At 41.8% G+C, this 14,989-nt stretch overlaps 1 protein-coding gene across 2 annotated transcripts in view; it reads right to left on the minus strand.

The window, feature by feature from the left end:
- The window catches only part of GRIN3A (glutamate ionotropic receptor NMDA type subunit 3A), a 149,882-nt gene that overhangs the window by 105,129 nt on the left and 29,764 nt on the right, over window positions 1-14,989 (minus strand). The gene's annotated exons all lie outside the window — the stretch shown is intronic.

A 14,989-nucleotide genomic window follows, 5' to 3' on the forward strand; every position in this document is an offset into this window, starting at 1 on the left:
TGATACAAGTAGATACCTTATACATTTAAACCATGGTTCAACCAACTACTTGTGATGTAATATGGCTTTTATATGTACTAGTTTAGCACCTCAGATTAACTTCATAATTGTAAAGTCATTTTAATTGCATAATGGCTTATCATTTCATTTGGAAATGTAAAAAAAATTTACTGACTCCCATTCATTGCTTGATATTTGCCATGAATCAGTTTAACACTAGAAATAGTATTATGTGGTCACTTTGGCAGCACATATTCATTTTGGAAATAGTCTTAGCATGCCATTAAACAGTGTCTCAGTAAATTTCCATATTACCACCTTATCTCAAAACTTGTGATCCACTAATTACGATTAAGCTTTGCTGCAATGACATTTTATTTCACTTGCATTACTAGGCACACATTAACATAATTAATCCTTTGTACTTTTCAAATCCTGGTTCAAAGTAAGAAAGCATTGGAAATGTTAATTTTAGTTTTAAAGTTTCTGGTCACAGAGGCAGTACTTTCTTATGAATTAGTGATCAAACTCAAAGGCTCTTTAGCAGTTTGGGTGACCTCAGGCCCAGCACAATGAATTCTGCATGAACAGGCCTGTGTTCTTTCAGGAAGGTCTATGTGAGCATTGTCCCTGATGAGGAAATCAAAAAAGACCTACCTGGCTAGTTTTCCGATTTAAGATTTGGATGGCATCTGGCCCTGCGGTGAACTCACCTGTCAAATCACTGCCCATACCCCTTCAATAATCGAGCAATAATCCATCAGACGGGGCAGAAATATTAAATTTGGAATGATTCACCAAAAGCCAATTAGTGCACTTAGGCTTTTAGCCTTTTGTTTGAAAGGGGCCTGAAAGCTCACCTCACCCAGACTCCTGTACAGTTTATGGAATGCCATGAATTAGGCAGTGAGTAAGAGGCATTTCTCCTTCCATTAGAAAGGTTAATCATTTGCTTACTAATTGAGGTGGTCTGCCTTCATTATGGTCTTTAGTGAATATGGCTAAAATTTAATATTCAGGAATAGCTGCTTGTGTTTAATTTTATCTCCTGAATTTTAAAGGAAAGATTCAGGCTTTGCCCAACTTATACACTCTAATCTCTCTCTCTGGTCCTTAAGCCACAAGTAATTGCCCTTTATAACAGAGGTAAGAAGAGTGCACTAATTTAAGAATTCATTACTTTTTCTTCTCCACTGTGACAATCATATGCAATCACATCATGTCTTGAGAGCACTGTAACATTAATGACTAATATTTTAGCTAAAAAGAATCAAGTCAAATCAAATGAATTTTCTGAAATTATTTACTGTTCATATATGTTCACTCTGATAGCATTATTTAGGCATTATTTTCTTTAAAACTCTTGCACATCACACCAAAAGCTTTTAGGGAAGAACCTCCAAAGATCATCATTATGTTTTCTAAGTCAGTCCACAGACCCAGAGAGACAGCAGGGGCCTTGGGAAGTCTTTATTATTTTCAGGGGAAAAAAAAAAAAAAAGAGAATTGATAATCCAGCATTTCAAAATATGAAATTCACAATGTTAGTAATATTCTTTTTCCTTTCTGCCTGTGTCCTGGATGATCCTGCAGAGTTCTGATATCCCATCTCTTGCCTCCCTTTCCAGATTATGCCAGATCCATCAGAGCAGACTGTTACATCTCTATGTATTCTAGCCCTCACGCTTATCTCCTTTGACACAACAGTGGTGTCATCTTGTCCTGTTTATTCAAGTGTCTAAGTACATCTTAGTTTTCTTTTATCTTGGAAGCCATTCAAACACATTTGGAATTATACAAGCGCTCCGGCTCTGTTGTCTCCACATCCACAGGCAGGTCATTTTCTCTTCACCGCCCTTTTTACATCACCCACTCCCAGTCCTCTTTCAAGGCTGTGCTCCGGCCCTCTCTCCAGGTAAACATTCCTGACTTGCCTCACCCTCAAGGTGTATTACCTCCCTTACTTTTAATGGTTGGTCCACCACACCCCATACATCCCCCCATCATTTATCACATGGCATAGTCATCATTAGCTTACCCAGCTCTCTCCTTCCTGGACTATTTAGAAGCCAGAGATGGTATCTTTTATAGTAAAATTCCAAGTTAACGGTGCCCAGAAAATAAGAGACCCACAGTGAAGATTTGTGGGTTGAATGAATAAATGGTGATGTGTAGTTAGATTTAGACAGAGAAGCCTGACCTTTTGCTGAGCTGTGTGTCGGTTTTTTATGAGTCATTTTTCTTCATATTTGACTAATACAGTTTCTCTCCAGAGGGCAGAGTAATATTATCTGCATTCCCATAAAATCTTATCCTTCGAAGAAGACACAAATCTTCTCCGGTGTCAATCAAAACAGTGGCATCTGAACGTCCAGAGGACTGACAGAACTGCTCAAGTGCACACGCCCCTGAGGCACTGTTTACAAGTGAATCAGAATCCGCACAAACTTAGGGCAGTGTCGTGTCAGTCATTTTCTTTACACTCAAGATGGTTGTGGGCAAACATTTGTTGTGCTTTATAAATTATTCATAACCCAATTTGTTTAAATACTCCACACTGATGCCTTTAAAATATGATCCACTATATAGAGGTATCAATGTTGAGGCAACCTTTCAGTTACTTATCTGGTCCCTAAAGTAAGGTACCATTATAGAACTGGAGAAATAACTGAAATCGCAGCAACCAACCTAGAATAGTATTCTAACAAAGTAAATGGAAATAGTAGTAAATAAACAAGACTAGGTTAAAGGCTAATGGACTGTGCAGGGGCAGATAAAGGAAGATGACAGAAGTTTTATCATGATTTTAAAACTTAAAAAAAGAACACACGTATTATTACTATGCATCTATTATTACCAAGAAAGTATCTTGCATTTTGCATTAAAGGAAAGCAAGCAGGCTTCTGTTTACTTGAATTCAGAGACACAGCTACAGATGGCATGGAGGATGGGGAGAGGGAAATGCGGACAACTAACCTACAGTATAAACCTCTCCTTCCCCTGAATTAGTCTGGTTTGCCACAGTGTGTATCAGTGGTTCTCAACCTTTCTAATGCCGCGACCCTTTAATACAGTTCCTCATGTTGTGGTGACCCCCAACCATAAAATTATTTTCGTTGCTACTTCATAACTAATTTTGCTACTGTTATGAACCGTAATGTAAATATCTGTGTTTTCCAATGGTCTTAGGCTCTACAGCAACGGTTCTCAACCTGTGGGTCGCTAGCAGTGTCGCCTAAGACCATCAGAAAACACAGATATTTACATTACGATTCATAACAGTAGCAAAATTACAGTTATGAAGTAACAATGAAAATAATTTTATGGTTGGGGGTCACCACAACATGAGGAACTGTATTAAAGGGTCGCTGCATTAGAAAGGTTGAGAACCACTGGTGTATATGGTGAAGAGTGAAGATGCTTAACTTTCTCAAGGAAATGAAGTGCAGATTGCTCTGAACTGAAGCGAGGCAAGCCCAGAATGAGTTCCCGAAGCGTCTGGCAACTTCCAGTTGTAGAAATGATAGGCAGTTTTTCATTCCTCTCTCTCACCTCCCTACTGACCTTGTACTAGGAATTGGCTTCAGCAGTTTCTCTCCCCTGGGATCTCCCATTGGCTTACAAATTTCCTTAATATCAACCACTTTCCTCCTCTAGCTACTATTCCATATTTCACTCCTTCTCTTCAGCACAAGTCTGAATATTTATTGATGTTTAAAGTTTCTACTTCCTTGGCCTTGGTGGGGTAGCTCAGTTGATTAGAGCATTGTCCCTATAGGTTGTGGGTTCTATCCCCAGTCAGAGCACATACAAGAAACAATCAATGAATGCACAAATAAGTGGAACGACAAATTGATGTCTCTTTCTTTAAAATCAACAACAAAAAAAGTTTCTATCTACTCATTTTCCGTTATTAGGATTTCAAACCTACCATCAATTTTTATTAAAACAATCAATGACAAATACTGCTGAAATCAAAGGCTGATTTCATTCTACCTGTAACTCAACCTCTAGATACCATTTGACACAGTTGTCTACTTTTGAAACACGTCATCCTCTATGCTTCTCAATCTCATATGTCATTTCCTTCCTACCTCGCCAGTTGCTTCTTCTCAGAGTGTCATTTTATACATTTGAGGTAGCCCAGGGCTCTGTCCTTGCCTCTCCTCTTCTTATTGACACTCCAATCTACTAAACTTAAATACCATGTGTGCCCTTTATTCTCCAACCCGGACCTTACATATTTGACTGCCTTCTTGATATCTCCCTTTGGATTCCTGTTAGGCACCTGAAAGTTACCACGTCCAGAGACTCCTGTGTTCTTTCCTCTTAGGCCCACTCCAGATACCCGTGTCAAATCCACTTCCCTGAAAGTCCTCCCAAGCCACCATGATTGTACCATCATGCACATCAATTGCTCAAACCAAAAACTAAGACATCAGTTTTAATCCCTTTTTCCCTTCATGTCACTCATCAATCCATCCTTAAGTCCCATTCACTCCGAAATATGTCGAGAATTCAATCGCTTTCATCATCACACCGCCTCTGGAGTGAGCCTCCATCTGTCACCTGAGCTAACGTGACAGCCCCTCACTAGTCTCCCTGCCTCCACCACTGCCTGCCTGGCAATCAGTTCTACATAGAGCAGGCAGAGTGATATTTTTAAAAATCTAAATGCACATCATTCCTTTGCTTAAGACACTTTAATAGCTTCCCACTGCAATGAAAGCAAAATGTAAACTCTTTACCCCTTGTCCCTGATGATCTGGCCCTGCTCGCTTGCTCCACCTGTGTGGTCTCAAAGCCATTTTCTCTAACATTGTATATGCTGACCCTTCTTTATGCAAAGTGGGAACACTCTTCCCCCAGATGACTGATTCTTTCTCACCATTCAGGGCTCAGCTCAAATTTCTGGGCTTTCTGTGGAACATTAGCACCCTCCCCACTGACCACCCACCATGACATGCATCATTTTCTCCACAGAACAATTTTATCTTCTTCAGAGCACTGATCAATACAAAAATCATCTTACTTGTTGAATATTTTCTCACTACTGAAATGAAAGTTTCTAGAGGGCCCAGGCACTTGATCCTCACTATATCCTCAGAGCCAATGTTTGATGGTGTTTGTTGGCTGACTGACTCATGGACTCAGGATGTCTGATTTTAAATCATATATTAAAATTTATCTTTCTACTGAAAGCTTCAAGAGCTAATTTTGTGACTGTAAGACACATTCAATAATTATTTTGGGGTGGCTGACCGATGGAAAGCTGTCTTTCTTTGCTACCTCGGGCTCCATCCAAGCCTGTTGGGTGCTTCCTTTTCACTTCCACCTGTCTCTGTCTTGCTCTTGATCTATCGGGCTCTCTAAATTTCTTCATCCGAACATTTACCTCCTTGTGGCTTTATTATAGCTTTCTCTCCTGTTTAAACAAAAAGCTAAGGGCTTCCTTTAATAGGAGCACAATAATGGCAAGTGACTGTACTTACTGCGCACTAGGAACCATTATCATATTCAAAGAGCTTGCTGCTTTGGCTACTGTCTTAAAACAATGAGACAGTTTAGCTATTATTAAAAAACCCATTGCGACACAGCTCTTTACTGCAAAATTGGATATCAGTGGATCAAATTATGTTTCCTAAAATATCCTCATATAGTATATCTTCTATAAAAATGTTTTTGTTGATTTTTTTTAGAGAGGCAGGGAGAGGGAAAGGGAGAAGAGGGGAAAGAGAGGGGAGAGAGAGAGAGAGAGAGAGAGAGAGAGAGAGAGAGAGAGAGAGAGATAGGTTGCCTCCCACATACACCCTGACCTGCGATGGAATCTGCTACTTGGCTGTGTGCCCTGAATTGAACTGTCAACCTTTAGGACTCAGGGGTGGAGAACGTCCAGCTCGCGGGCCATATAAGGCCCTAGAAATAATTTGGTCTGGCCCTGCCAAGGCATTAGGGTGAGTTAATTAATTGTTTGACCAAATATAGCAGGCTAACTTTTAAGTTGATAATTTTATATGGCACAAGAATGATGTTATAAATATCCAAATGGTCTTGGCAGAAAAAAGGTTCCCACCTCTGCAAGTTAGGTGCATGGGAGGACACTCCAACTGAGTCTCACTGGCCAGGGCTCATCATCTTATCTAATAAAAGGGTAATATGCAAATTAACCGTCACTCATCACAAAGATGGCGGCACCCATAGCCGCGAGATGGCAGTGCCCAGTCCTCTCAGCCCCACCGGAGTCCCTCAGTCCCAGTGGGGCAGCCGCTGAGAGTGGGCAGCATGAGTGGCCTGGTGGAGTGCTTGCTTTGTCGCCGTGGCGACGAGGCAAGTGTTCCACCCCAGCTGCAGAGGGCCTCTGGGCAGTGAGCATGGAGCGGTGTGGGGGGCGGGGGGCAGGGCGGGGAGGGTGGGAATGCTTGTGTCATCGCCCCGGCAACAAGGCAAGTGTTCCGTGCCCAGCTGCAGATGGGCCTCTGGGCCGCGGAGAGCCTCTGGGCAGCGGGCACTAAGTGGCCAGGCCCTACAGAGAGCTACTGGCACACAGATTCATGTGCAGGGCTACTTGTAATATCTTGATAGAATAGGGCTAGTTAGTTCATTCAATACCTCAACATAATGTTATAGAGAGGCCAATTTAATCTTTTGGTGTTTGAGGTCATATTCACTTCCAGAGTAACTAACTCATGTTTCTAGATACTATATTTCATTCAGAAAATATTTGCTGAATTGCTATTATGTGCTAGGCACTGTAACATATACTGGGAATGTGATGGGAGTGAATAAAACAGACATGTCATCTGTCTTCACAGAGCTTAGAGTCTTAAGGTGAGGAATATGTTAATACAAGAAAAAATAATAATAGGTAATGATTGTCGGATGAATGCCTACTGTGTGCAAAGCAGTGTCCTAAGTGTTTTACAGCCATTAACCCATTCAATCCTTACAACAACCCTCTGTGATGTAGGAACTACTAACATCCCCATATTACTGAGGAAGGTCAGGCAACTGGTAAGAAGCCAAGATGGGATTCAAAATCAGGCTCAAGAGACATACTTTCAATCACTATGTTTTACTACCTCATGAGATTTATTTTTAAAAAATGAAGGGAAGTAAATTCATGATATAGTGGTAAGTTCTATGAACCTAAGGTAAAGAGTATAAAGAGAGTGCATTCCAGAGTAACCTAGAGTGGGGAATGAGGGAAGAGTTTCTTAGGGAAGAGGCATTAGAACTGAAATGGGAAGAATTTAATTGAATTATATTTCATTCCCTCTAATCCTGTTCTGCCCCACCGAATTCTAGTACCTTCTTTTCAGAGGAACACAGAGACTCCTCATTGACAATTTGGTAGTCTTTCTCCTGATCTTCCCACTTCCTACAATATAATCGATGTTGTTTAAGATAATGCGGAGTCAGGACAAATAAATACGGGTCAGATGCATAAAAAAAACTCCCGGGCTGGCCATGGTTTGTCTCAGGGTAAATGTGAATTCAGGATGAATATGGCACCTTCAATGATAACTCTAAGAAGTGAACAGTATTAACTCCCATTTTGTGACACATTCTAGCCATCTGTAGATAAAGCTCTAGTGTGAAGAGGAAGTATTTAAGGATGTCAGAGTATGCAGTCAGGGCACGGGAAAAACTGACATTATGACATTTAATTTATGACATATTATTAGAAAAACAGTCCTCCCTGCCCATGGGGCCAAGCACCAAAGCATTAGAATGTGCTGCTAGAGGAGGTCACCATAGGTTCTTTGAAGTAACAGTTTATTTAATTCCCAGAGTGACCAGGGAGCTTCAGTTTGTTCCTCGGTCACAGATTTCATTCTTTACCCAAATTCTTATCTAAAAATATAGAACAATGCACACAAGGGACACCAAAAGAAAGAAGCAGAATGAATGTATTGCTAAATGACCAAGTCCAAGAGGATCAATCTCCTTGTTTATTTAGAACTTTCAAATGAAACTCACAGATTTCAGAAAAGAAATCAGACTTGTAATAAGGTGGGAGACTAAATCAGCAAATGAGAAGCAAGTAACATCCCAACAGCAATTATTCAGCAGCCACTGAAATTTGCAGAAGATGCCAGCATTTCCCAGGAGAGTAAACAATCATGATGTTGAAATGTCAGCTGTGGAGATAGTACGTTAAAAATGCAGTGCAAAATTTCCCAGCAGCCTATTTTGTCTTATGGAGTGTAGCATTATGCACTACAGACCAAAAGTAGCCCAGGGCTGAAGCTACATCAGCAGAAATGCCTTTATTTTTTTATCTATGGTAACCATCAATCAACTGAACTGGGGGCGCACTGGCTAGCTTAATTATTACCACCAATAACTGTTTATGTGTAATAAGGTAAAATGATAAAATGCAAACCCAAATCCTTTGACTGTTCTACTTTACAGCTGGTTTCTTGTCTGGTCCTGCATATCTTTGGCACAGTCAAGAGAGACCTCCCTTTTGGTTGTCCCGGTGATACCTTCTCTATTATGCTTTTTAAAATATCCCAGATTGGCAAGCCCCAGAAATAAGAAATAGATATAGATGCGAGTCATCTAATTAAGAAGTAGCCCAGCTGGTATTGCTCAGTGGTTGAGCGGCGACCTATGAATCAGAAGGTCACTGGTTTGATTCTGGGTCAGGGCACATGCCCGGGTTGCGGGCTCAATTCCCAGGAGGGGGTGTGCAGGAGGTAGCCAAACATTCTCTCTCATCATGGATGTTTCTATCTCTCCCTCTCCCTTCCTCTCTGAAATCAATAAAAGTATTTTTAAAAAAGAAGTAAACTATTACTAATATACTTACGCCTTTGGTTTAAGGAAACATTTCTAACACTACATAATATGCATACAGTTTTAAGGTAATATCAAGGCAATTGTATATCAAGGCAACTGTTTTCATCCTTAACTGTGGCAGACCAATCATCCTAATGATTTGAAATTAGTAGATAGTGAACTTTTACTTCCCCCTTGGAATGGGAGCCTGTGGGCAAGGGTGATGTCCTACCCGTCTTCATGTTTAATGTTTCCGATAAGGAGGACAGCGGAAAGGTGAATGAAGTCAGAAGTTGCTTGCACTTCTCTTTCAATAGTTCTTTGGCAAGACTTTCCCCTAAATGGTAACCAGTTGCATTTTGCTGATTATCAGGTGAGGAAAAGAGGGAGTTCCTTAATGCAAAAGGTGGGAGGGGCAGTCCTTGGAGGTGCTAAGTGACAGACCTAGATAAAAAGAGAATGGGAACATCCTACCATTTGGATGAAGAGTCTAAAATGAGTTAGCTGATCAGAATAAAATATTATTCATCATAAAGGGTCCTGAGGCCATGTCAGGGACTGAGTGCTAATAGTAGTCAACAGATCACTAAGTTGACTAATGCATTCCCATTTTAGGACTTGAATAGCTAACTGAATTTTATGATTTCTCAGGGATTTAATATTATTTATTATGTAGAATGGGTTGTCCAGTGATAGACTGCATCATGTGCCTTTTAAATATATTTTCCAACAAGAGAATGTCATTTTTGTGATGACTTTCTACATAGAGCCAATTAAAGCATATTTTGCTCCATTGGCACTAGGGAACTATGTGACAGTATTGCTAAACCAGAGTGGGAGTAGAATGCTCTGCATGCAAGGAGAGATGGGGTACTGTGGCTTCCCTCCCACCCCACAAGGTCAAGATCACAGATAGAGATTAATGTGACCCAGGATATGATACCTACCATGCTAAGGTTCTATTTATATAATAATAATTAATAATGAATGAGTCATTTTGGTTTAGAGATCCAAATTAAATTTATTACCTGTTTAAGACATACACTGAGTGGCCAGATTATTATGATCTCCAAACACATAATAATCTGGCCACTCAGTGTATATCCTATATAATAAAAGGCTAATATGCAAATTATCCCCTTGACCAGGAGTTCGACCAGCAGGCAGGCCGGCCAACCACCCTTATCCCCTCCTCCTGGCCAGGCTGGCCGGACCCCACCCATGCACGAATTCATGCACCAATTCATGTGTGTGTGTGTGTGTACACACACACACACACACACACACTAGAGGCCCGGTGCATGAAATTCATGCACAGGGGGATGTGTCCCTCAGCCCAGCCTGCACCCTCTCCAAATCTGGGACCCCTCGAGGGATGTCCGACTGCCCATTTAGATCCGATCCCGGTAGGATCAGGCCTAAACGGGCAGTCGGACATCCCTCTCACAATCCAGGACTGCTGGCTCCCAACTGCTCGCCTGCCTGCCTGCCTTCCTGATTGCCTCTAACCCCTCGGCCTGCCAGCCTGATCACCCCCTAATCCCTCCCCTGCCAGCCTGATTGATGACTAACTGCTCCCCTGCCAGCCTGTTTGCCCCTAACTGCCCTCCCCTGCCAGCCTGGTCACACCTAACTGCCCTCCCCTGCAGGCCTGGTCACCCCTAACTGCCCTCTCCTGCAAGCCTGGTCCCCCCCAACTGCTCTCCCCTGCAGGCCTGGGTCCCCCCCAATTGCCCTTCCCTGCAGGCCTGGTCGCCTCCAACTTCCCTCCTCTGCTGGCCTGGTCACCCCTAACTGCCCTCTCCTGCAGGCCTGGTCTCTCCCAACTGCCCTCCCCTGCTGGCCTGATCGTTCACAACTGCCCTTCTCTGCTGGCCTGGTCCCTCCCAACTGCCCTCCCCTGCTGGCCACTTTGTGTCCACATGGGGGCAGCCACCTTGTGTGTTGGAGTGATGGTCAATTTGCATATTACTCTTTTATTAGATAGGATAGAGGCCTGGTGCATGGGTGGGGGCAAGCTGGTTTGCCCTGAAGGATGTCCCGGATCAGGGTGTGGGTTCCCTTGGGGTGTGAGGTGGCCTGGGTGAGGGGCCTGTGGTGGTTTGCAGGCCATCCATGCCCTCCAGCGACCCAAGCAGAGGCCCTGGTATCTGGGATTTATTTATCTTCTATAATTGAAACTTTGTAGCCTTGAGTGGAGGCCTGGGCCTGCTATGGTGTGCGGAAAGCTTGGCTTCCTACATCACTGGGGAAACCCAAGCCTCCTGCTCTCTCCGTGGCAGCAGCCATCTTGGTTGGGTTAATTTGCATACTTGCTCCTGATCGGCTGGTGGACGTGGCTTGTGGGTGTAGCGGAGTGATGGTTAATTTGCATATTACTCTTTTATTAGATAGAATATACTGAGTGGCCAGATTATTATGATCTCTGAATGCATAAAAATCTGGCCACTCAGTGTAAGTCTTCAGAAACAATGGTATTATTTCTTATATGCATGTTTATGGCTAGCCTTACATTTTTATACCAAATGAGTGAGCCTCCAGCTCCAAAATTTTAAGGTCTACACTAATGTCTCCCAGATGTTTATTAAAAGTCTTTCAAGAAACTTTGTGGACTCTCACATAAAATTCTGCAGTAAACTCCCAACATGAATATAGAACATATTTTCTGAATTTCACATAATAGTGGAAGGCTCAATATTAAATTAACTATTGTAAATGTTTTTAAAAAACCTCTGAGAAGGATTCAAAATGTTCATAACACATAGGCAATTTCAAAATGCTCCCATAACCCTTGGCAATGTACTCACTCTTTTAAGAACATGCTCACATTTTCCCATATCCTGGGCTGCAATTAGAATTTTTTCCCCCCTTTTGAAATTGATATTTCCTAGATGGGTTGCTTAAGGTTTCTAGAGGCTACACAAGAGTAAGAGGAGCTAATGGCAAATATGTGAATATGTATGCAAGATCAATACCGCAAATTCTAACAATCTTTTCCAGAAGGAAACAAGATCCATTATTTATCCATCTCAACAGCTTCAAATGATGATAAATTTTTCACGCCAAAGGGTAATCTAAAGGCAGTTTAAAGAATATATCATTTAATGAAACAGAGCACAACTTTCTGCTTAGGGGATCTTTGATAGACTACCCTTGGTTTTGTTGATGCAGCAGAGCCTGGTGATTAAAGTTTTCAGAGTTAGTGCCGTTGGTGCCACGGCTGCTCACACACTCACTACCTAAGTTTTCAGAAGAAGAATCTCTGAATCTGCAGTGGTTTAGATGACAGAGGACTGGATTTAAAATCAGAAAATTTCATTTTAATACTTGCTCAGTAAAATAGTCTACCCAAGGCTCAGTTTCTTTATAACTTCATTTGTAACTTGGGGGAGTAATACCTTCCTCCCAGACGTGTTGTAAACGGTAAAATCCTCATCAAATGAGACTTACTGTTGTTATTATACAGATATAAAAAAAGGCTCATGCTTTCTACCCAAGACCTAAAGGAAATGAGACGCTCTAGTGTATCTTCATACTGTACTTATTCCTCTTTTAGTTATGAAAGAATCTGTTAGAAAATGTAGGAATGGTATTTTTATGATCTACCTTATCTATAATATGAGGATGTTAAGGGCCTTTAAAAAGTGTCTTTCAAATATCACAAACTTAGACTTATTCTCTTTTACCATTAAAGAATAATAATTATTATTTAATGGTAAAAGATATACTTTTTTCATGGAAATCCTTTGTTTTAAAGAACTCTCAAGTGAACTCCAGTAATTTTCGAGGCCAGAAGAAGGGACCATAAAGAGATTAGATTTTAAGTATTGGCCATATCAGTCCAGTCTTAAAACAAAACAAAACAAAAACTCGTTTAGTACGTACAGGTAAGTGATCAATGGGAGTTTGGGCAGAGTTGGGTGGGTGAGTGGAAACTAAGGCGTTAAGATAATTAATGATCTAGGTCTCAACTATCAAAAAAATGTTGAATGATGAATAACAGTGATTGTGTATTCCAACCAAATTCTCTATGTCAGAAAATTCTTATTGTTTTTTAAGTCTCAAGCATAAATACAAATTAAGACAAAAATTATTTTTTGTTGCATGAAGAATACCAAAATATGTGCAAATATTAGTAATCCTTTGCAGAACTCAGTGGGTATATTAAGGTTTGGCAATGATTGATGCCCCAAACCTGTTCTTAAGGGCAATAATGTATTATCTAAATAGAGATCTCTAGAGACCTGCAGCAGGCTGATAGTTTCCAATTTCAACCCTGTTTCATAGATCCATCTTGTAACTCAGAGATTTCTATTTATGGCAAAGTTGCATAATCAGTTTATTCAAGTTGCTTTGCAAATGGAGAGGCTACTGAGGAGAGTCAACCTCTGGTGATGAGGTAGCCCAGGGAGGAATTTTGCCAAACAATTACAGTGACATTATGTGGCATAAAGTCAATTGGCAACCAGGCATTGTTCCAGAAAATCTAAAAGACAAAGTAGATGGCTAAAGCAAATAATTTACATTAATACATTTTTTCTAAATTTCGTAGTTGGATTCAACTATCTGTTTAGTAAAGATGAACTGGAAAATTGCCCAGTCTCCACAGCTCTCAGCAGTGAGGCACACATGCCTAACATACTAAGTTAAATGCTGTGAAATACTAATTTCATTGATAATAAAACAAAATCAAACAATGTTGAGCAATGAGATGTTAATTACTCATAAATGCATCTCATAAGAAAACTATAGCACCAATGCCATTCACTGTAGGAGCCAGAGCTGTGTAGAGGCTTTGGAGTTACAAAGACTGAACTTGATTCCTGGCTGTGCCTCTTACTAGTTGAATGGCCTTAAGCAAGTAAAGTCCTTAAGTGACCTTGAACAAGTAATCCCAATAATATGAGGATAGAAATATTTGCTATGAGAGAAGATTTAGTAAGAATCATATGGGATAATGCATGATGCTTTGCACACAGTAATGGTGCAATGAATGCTAGCAATCATGACTATTTCTTCATACTTTGAGTACCAGATATGGCTGTTGTCTCTCAGCTCCAAACCCACCTTTCTCTTCTGTTTTGGAATGCTAGAGCTAGTAGTCTACAAATCACATTTATGCTTTGCTGGGGGATAGGCTCCTGTAGGCTCTTCCAGTGGATGCTACTAAGGAAAGACTGCAAGGTTGAAGAAAGAGGGAGATCCTGGTAGGCTCTGCCAGTAGAGGCCACGAGGGGGAGGCGGCTTCCTCCTGTCTGCTTTCTGCTTGCTTCCTAAGGGTTTTCTGAGGTCCCTTAAGCATCACCCCAGCAACGCTTCTTCATCCCTTCATTCCTTTCCAGGAAAGCCGCTAAATCCTCTTCAACGTTTCCAGCACTTGCGAATCACTTTACCCTACTAGTTAGAGGTCTGGATCCAAGTCCCTTAGGTCCCTCCTTGGAGCTCAGAGACACCATGGCCAGCACTTCCTTTTCTCAGATATCTGAGTTTCAGCTCCACAGAGCTTGTCCTCTAAGCTTCTTAGCGTTAATATTCCAGCCTCTTCCTACTGATCCTCAGCTCCAGGGATGGTCACTGCTTCCAGAATTTGCTATCTTCACACCATAGAGTTCTCTTATCATTCTTCCAGTCATCTAACAACTTTGTACCTAGTTAATTATATATTATACTAGAGGCCTGGTGCATGAAATTCGTGCATGGGGGGGGGAGGTGTCCCTCAGCCCAGCCTGCACCCTCTCCAATCTGGGAACCCTCAAGGGATGTCTGACTGCCCGTTTAGGCCCGATCCTACTGGGATCGGGCCTAAACGGGCAGTCGGACATCCCTCTCACAATCCAGGACTGCTGGCTCCCAACTGCTCACCTGCCTGCCTGCCTGCCTTCCTGATTGCCCCTAATCGCTTCTGCCTGCCAGCCTGATTACCCCCTAACCACTCCCCTGCCAGCCTGATTGATGCCTAACTGCTCCCCTGCCAGCCTGTTTTCCCCTAACTGCCCTCCCCTGTAGGCCTGGTCCCTCCCAACTGCCCTCCCCTGCTGGTCATCTTGTGGCGGCCATCTTGTGTCCACATGGGGGCATCCATCTTGTGTGTTGAAGTGATGGTCAATTTGCATATTACTCTTTTATTAGATAGGATAGAGGCCTGGTGCACGGATGGGGACCAGCTGGTTTGCCCTAAAGGGTGTCCTGGATCAGGGTGGGGGTT

This window comes from Plecotus auritus (genome assembly GCF_963455305.1).
Source record: "Plecotus auritus genome assembly, chromosome: 5".
NCBI lineage: Eukaryota > Metazoa > Chordata > Mammalia > Chiroptera > Vespertilionidae > Plecotus > Plecotus auritus.